Source organism: Cupressus sempervirens, chromosome 5 (assembly GCF_028749045.1).
Source record: "Cupressus sempervirens isolate cs-2001-9-10 chromosome 5, ASM2874904v1, whole genome shotgun sequence".
NCBI lineage: Eukaryota > Viridiplantae > Streptophyta > Pinopsida > Cupressales > Cupressaceae > Cupressus > Cupressus sempervirens.
The window spans coordinates 606,545,600-606,557,614 of NC_143122.1; positions in this window are offsets into that span (position 1 = coordinate 606,545,600).

The following is a 12,015-nucleotide window of genomic DNA, read 5'->3' on the forward strand; positions in this document are numbered from 1 at the left end:
TTATGCCTATGGATTGTTGTCATATTTTGTTGGGTAGACCTTGGCAATATGATAGATATGCTATGCATGACAGAAGATTGAATCAATATACTCTTTGGGTGAATGGGAAGAAACAAATATTGCTGCCTTTAATTGAAAGTCCAGATGAGGTTAATTGTACTACTGTAAAAATTTGCATGGTTTATGGGAAACAATTTGAAAAGGAAATGAAAAAGAATCAAGTTTTTTTTTGCTATAATTCAAAAGAAACCAAGTTGTGCAAATAGTAACCAAGCACCAGAAAATAGTGTTAACCGAGTGCTAATCAATGGTCACTGAGTGACAACTGGTAGTATTGACCGAGTACCAAAAGAATTTGTAGAATTACTGAATGAGTATAAAGAGATTGTTGTAGAGGATATACCTGATGGTTTACCTCCAATGAGAAGTATAAGCCATTGTATGGATGTAATTCCTGGAGCTAGTTTTCCGAACAAAGCACCATATAAATTGACACCTACAGAGAATGAAGAACTTAATAGACAAGTGCATGAGTTGTTGTAGAAAGGTTTGATCAGAGAAAGCTTGAGTCCATGTGATGTACCTATTGTACCTGCACCCAAAAAGAATGGAGAATGGAGAATGTGTACTGATTCTAGAGCTATTAACAAGATCAAAGTGAAATATAGGTTTCCTATGCAAAGGATGGATGACATAATGGATTGTTTGAGTGGAGCAAAGTATTTTACAAAGATTGATTTGAAGAGTGTCTATCATCATATGAAAATTAGAGAAGGTGATGAATGAAAGACTGCTTTCAAGACAAAAGATGGTTTGCATGAGTGGTTGGTTATGCCTTTTGGTTTGACTAATGCACCTAGTACTCTCATGAGGTTGATGAATGAAGTTCTGAAAATATTTTTGGGTAAGTTTGTGATTGTTTATTTGGATGACATTTTGATATTTAGTAAGACTAAGGAAGAAAATCTTGAGCATATCAGACAAGTATTACAGAGGTTGAAAGAGGAAAAGTTATTAATTAATCTAAAAAAGTGTTCTTTTATGCAAGAAGAGATTGTGCATTTGGGATTTGTGATTTCAATTGATGGATTGAAGATGGATCCTAAGAAGGTAAAAGCAATTTTGGAATGGCCTACACCTGAGAATGTGGGTGAGGTAAGATCATTTCAAAGTTTGGCTAGTTTTTACAGAAAGTTTATAAAGAATTTTAGTGTTGTTTGTAATGCTATGACTAAGACAATGAGGGGAGATAAAAAAGGAATTCAAGTGGACACATGGAGATGATACGAGTTTTGAGACTTTGAAACAAAAGGTTGTTGAATTACCTATATTGTCTTTGTCTGGTTTTAACAAAGTATTTCAAGTTGAATGTGATGCAAGTGGTAATGCAATAGGAGTTGTATTAAGTCAAGAAGGTAAACCTGTTGCTTTCTTTTGTGAGAAGTTGAATGATGCTAAAAGGAAATATGTTATGTATGATCAAGAGTTTTATGCTATTGTTCAAGCCTTGAAGAAGTGGAGACATTATTTGATTCCTAAGAAGTTTGTGTTGTATACTAATCATAAAGCTTTACAAGACTTGGGAAGTCAACATAAATTGAATCAGAGACATATGAAGTGGGTTGAGTATTTTTAGAATTTTACATTTTTAATTAAGCATAAGAGTGGAGTTACTAACAGAGTTGTTGATGCATTGAGTAGAAGACGATCTTTGTTGATTGAGATTAAGGTTGAAGTTCTTGGTTTTGATGAAATGAAAGAGTTGTATGATGTTGATCCTGATTTTTTTGAGGCATGGAGAGAGTGCAAAGCACCAAATCTAATAGATCACATAAGTAAGTATGATGAATATTTCATTCAAGAAGGTATGTTGTTCAAAGACATTCAATTGTGTATCCCTAGAAGTTCTATGAGGTTGAATCTGATTAAAGAAAAGCATAGTGGTGGATTTGCTGGACATTTTGGAATTGATAAGACATTGAGTTTTATGAAAGAGAAGTATTATTGGCCAGAAATGTATAAGGATGTTTAGAAATTTGTAAAGAGTTATGGGGTTTTTCAAGTTGCAAAAGGAGTAAGTCAAAATACTAGTTTGTATACATCTATTACTGTTCCTGAGAAACCTTGGAGTGACATCATTATGGATTTTGTTCTTGGATTACCTAAGACAATGAAGGGGTGTGATTCTATATTTGTTGTGGTGGATAGATTTTCTAAGATGGCTCATTTCATACCATCTAAGAAGACATCAGATTTTGAGCATGTTGCTGAACTTTTCTTTAAAGAGATTGTGAGATTGCATGGATTACCAAGAAGTATTATTTCTGACAAAGATAGTAAGTGTAGCAACTAAATTTGTCCAAATCCCGTGTCCTGACCAATTAAATAAATATTTATTATTTATTTAATTATCCCTACCTTTAATTAAATAAATTTATATTTATTTAATTATATTTGCCTTTGCTTGATTTAAATAAACTAAGGTTTATTTAAATCCTAACCTATTCCACTTGCATTTTAACCCATGCACTTTAATTAAGTACTTTGTTTACTTAATTAATCACCTACTAATCCTACTTGGAATTAAATATTACATTTAATTCTATTTGAGCACATGGCTTCTAACTTTAACCCTCACCTATTCTTGCTTTGCTAACCTAACCCATCATGCTAAACCTACCCACTTCCTAATCCCGCTTACTTTTCCTAATCATCTTGCTAATCCACTTTTAATCCTAAGTGTGTGCTCACATATGTGTGAGGCATGTTCACACTTCCCACACCCCTCATGCCTTTCATGCCTCTTTCATGTTTGTCCCCTTCACATGAGAGTCAAGTTGACTCACACATGTGTGAGAAGCCATGCTTCTCACACCTCTTGCTCATGTCACCATCAAAGGTTGCTCACACATGTGTGAGCATCTTCCCTCCTTTGAATTGGTCAAAAATCCTAATCCATGTGGAGTCTACTTGGTCTCCACCTCCCTGACACCTCATTGATCTTGAGAGATCTTAGCCCTTCATCTTACATTCAATCTCAACCGTCCATTGCATGTCATTTCCTATAAAAGGAGAGCCCTCTCCTCATTTTCATAATCTACTATCTACCTCATTATTATGCTGCTAGATTTGAGAGCAACCACATCCCATAATTTGAAATCATCAATCACTTGGTGATTTTTTGAGGTTTGCATTAGTAGTTTGAGTCATTGTGAGTTCATGTTATCTTTATTTTACATGTTGTTCTCTTGCATTATTTTGAGGTTTGCATGATCATGTAGGAATATGCATTAGTTGCTTGATGTTTATTCTCATTATTACATTTTTATGCAATACATTTTAGCACACCCGGTGGGACCCACTTCACGGGTTCGAACTAACGATCTAATGTGTCTTTGAGTATTATGTGAGCTTTGCAGGTTGAAGGCTTGCATTTGAAGATCAAATTTCATGAGGAGCCTCTAATCGAGTCATAAAGCCTATCAACGTGCTTAGAGCGCATAAGGGAAGTTTTTTGACATATAACACCCTATATTTTTTAGTTTCTCTTTTTCTAAGTTGTATGAGTGTATATACATTACGTATGCTTCATTAATTAGAGAAGATAGAAAAGGGAAAAAAAAACTCCTTCCTTGTTAATAAATAACTAGGTTTAAAAAGCAAAAAAAAGGGGGTTTGCTTTATTTGATTAATACTTTGCTCTCTCTCTCTCTCTCTCTCTCTCTCTCTCTCTCTCTCTCTCTCTCTCTCTCTCTCTCTCTCTCTATATATATATATATATATATATATAGATTTTATTTTATTTTAAAGAAAAAAAAATGAGGTTAGTTTAAATTTAAAATCAAAAAAGAAAAAAATAATAATAATAATAAATAACAAAAAAAAATTTGGGGGGGATAAATATATAAGAAGTTGTTTGACTTTATCATTTCTATACATATAAGTCTAATTGAAATTTTTTTTAAATACAAAAAAAAAAAAAAAAAATTTTTTTAAAAAAAACTCTTTTTTAACTTTGTTTTTGTTTCTTGCAGGGTACCGCCGCGGTGGCACTCGCGCGGCCCGACACTCTACAACCCCCGGTTGCTTTGTCGCGACCGAGGTCTCCTCTGCAACTGCACCACCCTACACTCCTGCTCCTCCCACGGCTATCCCCTCTACCTGCTCAAACCCTGCCACCCTACATCCACCAAAACGTCACTTCTACCAACGTCATCTCCACTACAAACAACTCCTGCACTTCTTGCCACTTCGAACCCCCTCCTCCCATCTGTCACGACTCCCCTTTGTTGTTCTGCCACTCATCCGTTGCGGCTCCCCTTTGCTTTTCTACAACTCCTCTCACCACTCCGCCCAGTCGCAGTGCTGATCTTAGCGGCTCCCTGCTCCACTACTTCTCTTCCTCCTACCGCCAACAGCTAATCCGACACTCCGCCGCGCCTCTGCATTGCAATCCGCAACCACCTACCTAGCGCCTCCCTCTAACTCCCCACTTCCCTCCTCACTACACTTCATCCACTGTCGCGGCCCCCTTTCCTCCCACAACCTAACACTAAATCCCCTGCCACCTCCTCCAATTGTCGCCTATACGCAAACCACTGCTGCAACACCTCCCCGTTCACCACTCCCAAAAGCTCCACTCATGATCTCCCCCCGCCATGGCCGAGCGACCCCCGCTCCTCCACTCCTCCGTCACCTGCATCGAATCCCTCAGCCACACCCTGCTAAACCCTCCACCATGCACTGCACCACCGATCCCTCTGCTCAACCAAAACCCAATCCCCACCTGCGGCCCATTTTTAAAAAAAAAAAAACTTTTGTTTTCACCTTTATTTTATTTTATTTTTAATATTTAGATTGACAATGTAAATATTACTTATCTTTTAAACTTTTTTTGATAATAAAATAACTTTTATCTTTTTAAATCAACTATGAAGATTTCTTTTTCTTTTTTTTCTTTTTTTTTCAAAAATGTCAAAAAAACCAAAAAACAAAAAATTTGCTTGACGTGCTTCTAACCATCAAATTTTTGCTCGCAAGTCGCTAATGTCAGCACTGCATCAGCAGTCCACATGCCCTTTTAGACCATAAGGAACAACCTTTGGTTTTTTGCTCATAACTTGAGCATACGGACTCCGTTTTTGAAAAATGAAATATCATTGAAAAGCTAATTCCAAGCCTATCATAATGATGTTGGTTCCATAAGATTTTAATGTTGTTTATATCTCTATTTTCTCTGTCAAAGATGAAACTTTGTGCTAACACTTTCATTGCAGGGTTCTCGATGCACTAACTTGTGTTTTTGCAGGGATATTTTCTCACTAACCATATTGCTTGCAAATTTTTGCTTTAAACTTATTTTGGAATGAATTTGCATGATTAAACACTCATCTTTGAATGCATGATTAACGCTAAAACTCAATCTTGAATGCATGGTTAATTGAACATTTTTGTTTTGGAATGAATGATTACATAATCTTGCATGTCTAAGGATCAATGAACATTGCACTCACATTTCAATTTGGTGCTTAAAAAGAACAATCACTTAATCTTGAATGCATAACGAAATTTGATTCTTTTCTTATTGAATTTGCTTATGTGGATGACACTCACTTTACTTATGTTTGGCAAACTCTCGATTTTTATGACGTTGTCAAATTAGAAATAACATTATATGTTTTAATCACACGTGTGTCTTCAAGTAGATTACATAACTTAAAGTTTCATTGGGAAAGAACGCGTATCTTTTAAACCCCAAGGCCACTTACGTATTCTCTCCCCTTGCGCCTTCGGGTGATCTTGGGTACACGAGAAATAAATGGTCTTGTTTTTCTTTTCTTTTAGGAGGCTTGCTTGGGGATTTCATCACCCCTTGGGACAACCTCAACTCCAGTGCTCTGGCGGAGTATAAATATCGGGAGGTGAATCAAAAGACACCTCTCTTGGAAGCAAAATATTTTCACTCTTGGCTAAGCCCTAAAGAACTTTATACCTTTGGGAAGTGAAGGAGGATATTTGGGTTATCGTCTCCCCCCAGTTGTGTGGCAGTATTTTCTTTCATCTACAAATTTGGGCCTCATGTACCTTGCGTATATCGAGGATGCCCTCTAGTTGATCCTTGTACATCCTAGTTGAAACTTTATAGGATTGTTGGTGTGTTTGACGTTCTTGAGTGTTTGAAACACACTTGTCTTGTACATATTTCCTTGTTTAATTTTTCACCTAAAATTTGAAAATAAAATCCAAAAACATCATAATACATAAAAATCCAAAAAAATTGTAAAAGTTCAAAAATCCAAAAAAATCTAAAAAATTTCAAAAACAACAAAAACACATCTTGGTCTAGGTCCTCTTAGTCAAGTTGTCCACATCATTCCATGTCACATCTTCTTTCCATCCAAGTCATCACCCTCTTACATCTCTTGTCTTCGTCATTCAAACTATTCCTCATCTCCATTCGTCCAAATCATTTCCTCGCCATTCAATCTCATTCCATAATCTTTATCCTAGTCATGATTCATCATCATCCCAATTCAATTTCCTTAGCCAATCCCATCATTCATCCTTAATTTAATCCTTCACATCATCATTCTTCTAATCCAATCTCTTGTCAAATTCATTCTTTTCTAATCAATTCTTGATTCAATCCATTTACATCTTCATCATCAATCTTTCTAATTTCATTCACATCTTCTTCTAATTCAACTTTGCATCACATCTTCTACTTTGGACATAGGAGCATTGTCATCAACATTGGACTTTAATTCAAATCTCACATTCACTTGTTTGCAATATCATAGGGTTTTTATCAAATCAAATCAAACCTTTATCCAATCAATATCAATATCTAATCAAATCAAATCAAATCAAATTCAATTCAATCAATATCAAGTCCAAACCATTTCAAATCAAATTAATACAAAATCCAAAATTGCTCCTAGTCCTAAGTTCATTTTCCATCCATCATCACTCTTCATCTAACATCCATGGATCCATATTTGCTTAATCAAATTGTTGACAATCTTCAACGACAATATGGAGTTCTACCTCCCATTCAACCTACATATCAAATCCATCCTCAACACTTCGTATTCAATTCTAATCCATCTCATGTTCATTATTCCTCTACCTTTGACAAGGGAAACCCACCTCATTATCCTTCAACTACATACAATTTCATTTATTGCCCACACAATTCCTCAAACACAAATGACCTTGCCAAGGAAATGGAGCAACTAAAGAATTATCTTTTACCAATTGAACAGAAAGAGGCCACCTTTCATGCCATGTGTCCTCTTCCTCCATGTTTCGAAGATCCTAGTCCTCATGTCCCATCCAACCGCAACCCTCCATGTAATTCCCTTCACACTCCTCCTCCAAAAGCATCATCCCCACCTCATAATGGGTTTTTCTCACGCAAATTCTTGGCTAAGTGTACAATTCAAAATGAAATAAGCCAATCACCCAAAGTCATACCCCCAATTCCATCTCAAGACCTTCCTCCAAAGCATGACATTATAGATTCCCCTTCTCCTCTAGATCCGAGCATTTCTCCATCCCCTAGTTCCCCTATCCCTCGAGATCCATTTATCCCTCCTAGTCCATCTCATGATTCCCTCAGTAATCAGGATCGAGACATTCCATGTACTGCACACATTATCGATTCCACTCCATCTCAAGCGTTAGCCTCCACAAATCCTCCACTTCATGCAAAAGTTCTTGCCACTCCATCCACTAATACTCCTCCATGTCAAGATCAAATCCCACCATCTCATGATCCTATTCCATCTCATGATCCACTCATTCTGCTACATGATCCTCTTTTAAGTCAAGAACAAAGCTCCCATTCATCCACCTTTCATTATCCCACTCCATCTCAAGATCCTATTATCCCTCATAATCCCTCTCATGATCCTAATTCTCCACATGATCCTATCATACCTATCCAATCCACTCATGAACCCCATACACTTGGACTCGCATCTTGTGTTGAAAATGATAAGTATCCCCTTAACGAAATAACATCTCAAGATGTTGGTACACCTTCCACTTCTTCCAAATCCAAAATTTCTCCATCCAAATCCAAACATTCCCATTATCCATCTTCCAAGTCCATTTGAGGACCTTATATCCACATTCCCATTCCTTCCTCGCTTCCATCCATTTTAGGTCTTTATGTTCCACTGCCAAACCCTTCATCCCTTCCTTCCATTTTGGGTCCTTACATACATCCATCCACCATATCCATGTTTTCCACGTTATCCCCTCATGCTCCACATAAAGATCAACAAAGGCACACATCCTTGAAATCCTTCCAACGTTCACCATCCATACGCTCTCCACCCCATTTACCTTCATGCACCCATACCATGGCCAATGGAAGCACATTGGATGCTAAAGAAAAAAAGCATAAAGCTAAAAATCCACAAAAATCCAAGGATCAACATGTCCCCTCTAAACGACATGTCCAAGAAAAGATAAATATGATCCAAAACAGAACTCAAAGGCCACAAAGGCTAAAAATCAAAAGTGCAAAAATTTTGTGGATACCAAAGCTACTTAATGTAGCAATGAATCTCAAAGAAAGATTCCAAATGACATCCAATTTTGCTAATCCAAAGGCTTCCCTCATTCATAAATCACCCACGCTTTCACTTTCTAAATCCCTTCTGGTCTAAATCCCTTTTGGGTCCTTATATACCCAAATCCACCATCCTAAATCCATCATCTCCTTCATCCATTTTGGGTCCCTATATCCCAAAATCCAAACCTTCACTTACATATCCTCCACAATTCCATCCTTTCCATCACCCTTCAAGGTGTGTGCCATTGACGATTTTTTTGCTTCCTTCATCCACTCACTCACAAGTCTTCCAACCTAGCGTCCACCAACCATGTCTTTCTCCCACTCACTCCACCCCCTTAATCCCAACCTTTTCATAAGTCATTTGCCCTCCATTCACTAGCCTACCAGCATCTTTGAGAAAATAGTAAAAATTCCTTGAAAATAACAAAGAACAAAGAGAATAAATATCAAGGGATACCATCCATGCAAATAGATTCTTGAGTCCTCCCTTCATTTTCTTATCACATATCCATTGCCTTTGAATTCCACTTATCCCTCCATTTGCTTTTCCTCTTCAGCTTGCACTCTACACTGGGGGCGAGCTCCATCCATACCACTCTTTGACCTTCACTTTCACTTTCCTTTCATCCATCCATATGCACTTTCCATGTCCCTTTCTCATTATCCATACATCTTCCTACATACATCTATAATTCTTCCATATATTTGATCTTGACATGCCATCCATATCTTGCATTTCATAGTCCTTGTCACATTTGTCCCTTTTCCATCCATACTCCTATATACTTCTATCACCCTTTCATATGTCCTTGATCTTGGTTATCCCATCCATCCCATTCACTTTATATCACACATTTCCTCCATACCCTTCATATCGTTATCCCTTTTTCATACCCTCCCTCCCATATCCCTTCTTCATTCCACTTTCATACCCATGCTTGTGATCACTACTAGAGGCACAATACCAAAATGTTCATACATGCTTTGGAAGAGCACATGCCTTATCTTCCTCCATACGCTAGCCTTCATACCATCTTTCCATTTTCATGCATCCTTTCCCACCATCTTTTCTTCCACTTTCCTATCCTTTGAATGGTGCAGTTGGGACTCCTTCGAAACATGGTCCTTGGCTCTACTTTTTTCGAAACTATATCATTTGGCCCACATATCCTTTCACCATTCCTTTCATCCACCAACTCACGTTTCTTTTCCTCCATTTACCATGCCTTGGTTTTCCCTTGTCATTGGTTCCAGTTCATTCTATCCCACATTTTTCATATCACATTCGATCTAATTCTTCCAACTCACTTCAATCAAATTCATCTATCCTCCATTTCAATCAATTTTCCATTCTTCTAATCCTTTCACATCAAATTGACTCTACTCTCATCATTCTTCATCCTATCAACACCATTCTTCCAATCTCATCCACGTCCATTCTTCTACTTTCATTTCATTTTCAATCTCTTCATCCACCTCTCCATAAAATCAAAAAATCAAAAAAAAGTCTCACTATGCAATCAATACTAATTTAATCAATCTAATCTTGCAATCTTGTACATCAATCCTTAATCAATTGATCAAGTTGACCCAATCAGCTGATAATCTGTTAACCATATTCAAACATCACTATCATGGGATGAATCCTTCCCAATCCTTGGATGTGCATTATGCTTATCGTTAGCTTTGCCATCCTTAATCAATCATCGTCAATCAATCCATTCATTGGTTTTCAGCTTGATTAGGGGCAAAATGTTGGTTTTCTTTTGGTCTTTTGTGCATGATTTCTTATTACTTGTATGCATTAGTATTTTTTACATTTATCATGGTCATTGCATCCTATTGTCCCCAGGAATCATGGTCTTCCATATCATGGTTTCATAAATCATATGGTTGTATTAGACCCCTGTTTTCACGTACTTGACACATTGTCATCTTGGTTCCTCATACCTTGGTGCACAGTGTTGAGTACAATATCAAACTTAGGTTGTTCACACCATTGCAACATAACTTTATCAATCCTCTCATTTTCCACTCCCTTGCATACTCCCTTATGTGTCATTTCGAGAGAACATTCGTGTTCTCCTAACTCGCATGTCCTCTCGAGGGGGCATACCCTTTCGTCCTCATCATCCTTCCTCATCCTTCCATGACTGGGGCATCATGCTACTAGTCTTATCCTCTTAGCCACTATATTTTATTCTTCTTTGATATAACATTACTAATGCTATATCAAAGAGGGGCAAAATGTAGACACCTAAATTTGTCCAAATCCCATGTCCTAACCAATTAAATAAATATTTATTATTTATTTAATTATCCCTACCTTTAATTAAATAAATTTACATTTATTTAATTATATTTGCCTTTCCTTGATTTAAATAAACTAAGGTTTATTTAAATCCTAACCTATTCCACTTGCATTTTAACCCATGCACTTTAATTAAGTACTTCATTTACTTAATTAATCCCCTCCTAATCCTACTTGGAATTAAATATTACTTTTAATTCTATTTGAGCACATGGCTCCTAACTTTAACCCTCACCTAACCTTGCTTTGCTAACCTAACCCATCATGCTAAACCTACCCACTTCCTAATCCTGCTTACTTTTCCTAATCATCTTGCTAATCCACTTTTAATCCTAAGTGTGTGCTCACATGTGTGAGGCATGTTCACACTTCCCACACCCCTCATGCCTTTCATGCCTCTTTCATGTTTGTCCCCTTCACATGAGAGTCAAGTTGACTCACATGTGTGAGAAGCCATGCTTCTCACACCTCTTGCTCATGTCACCATCAAAGGTTGCTCACACATGTGTGAGCATCTTCCCTCCTTTGAATTGGTCAAAAACCCTAATCCATGTGAAGTCTACTTGGCCTCCACCTCATTAACACCTCATTGATCCTGAGAGATCTAGCCCTTCATCTTACATTCAATCTCAGCCGTCCGTTGCATGTCATTTCCTATAAAAGGAGAGCCCTCTCCTCATTTTCATAATCTACTATCTACCTCATTGTTATGCTACTGGATTTGTGAGCAACCACATTCCATAATGTGAAATCATCAATCACTTTGTGATTTCATGAGGTTTGCATTAGTAGTTTGAGTCATTGTGAGTTCATGTTATCTTTATTTTACATGTTGTTCTCTTGCATTATTTTGAGGTTTGCATGATCATGTAGGAATATGCATTAGTTGCTTAATGTTTATTCTCATTATTACATTTTTATGCAATACAGTAAGTTTGTTGGTTATTTTTGGAAGACTTTGTGGAAGAAGATGGGTACTGAGTTGAAGTTTAGTTCTACATTCTATCCACAGATAGATGGATAGAAAGAGGTTGTGAATAGAAGCTTAGGTAATTTGTTGAGATGTTTAGTTGGAGATGAGCCAAGTAATTGGGAAGTAGTGTTGACACAAGTTGAG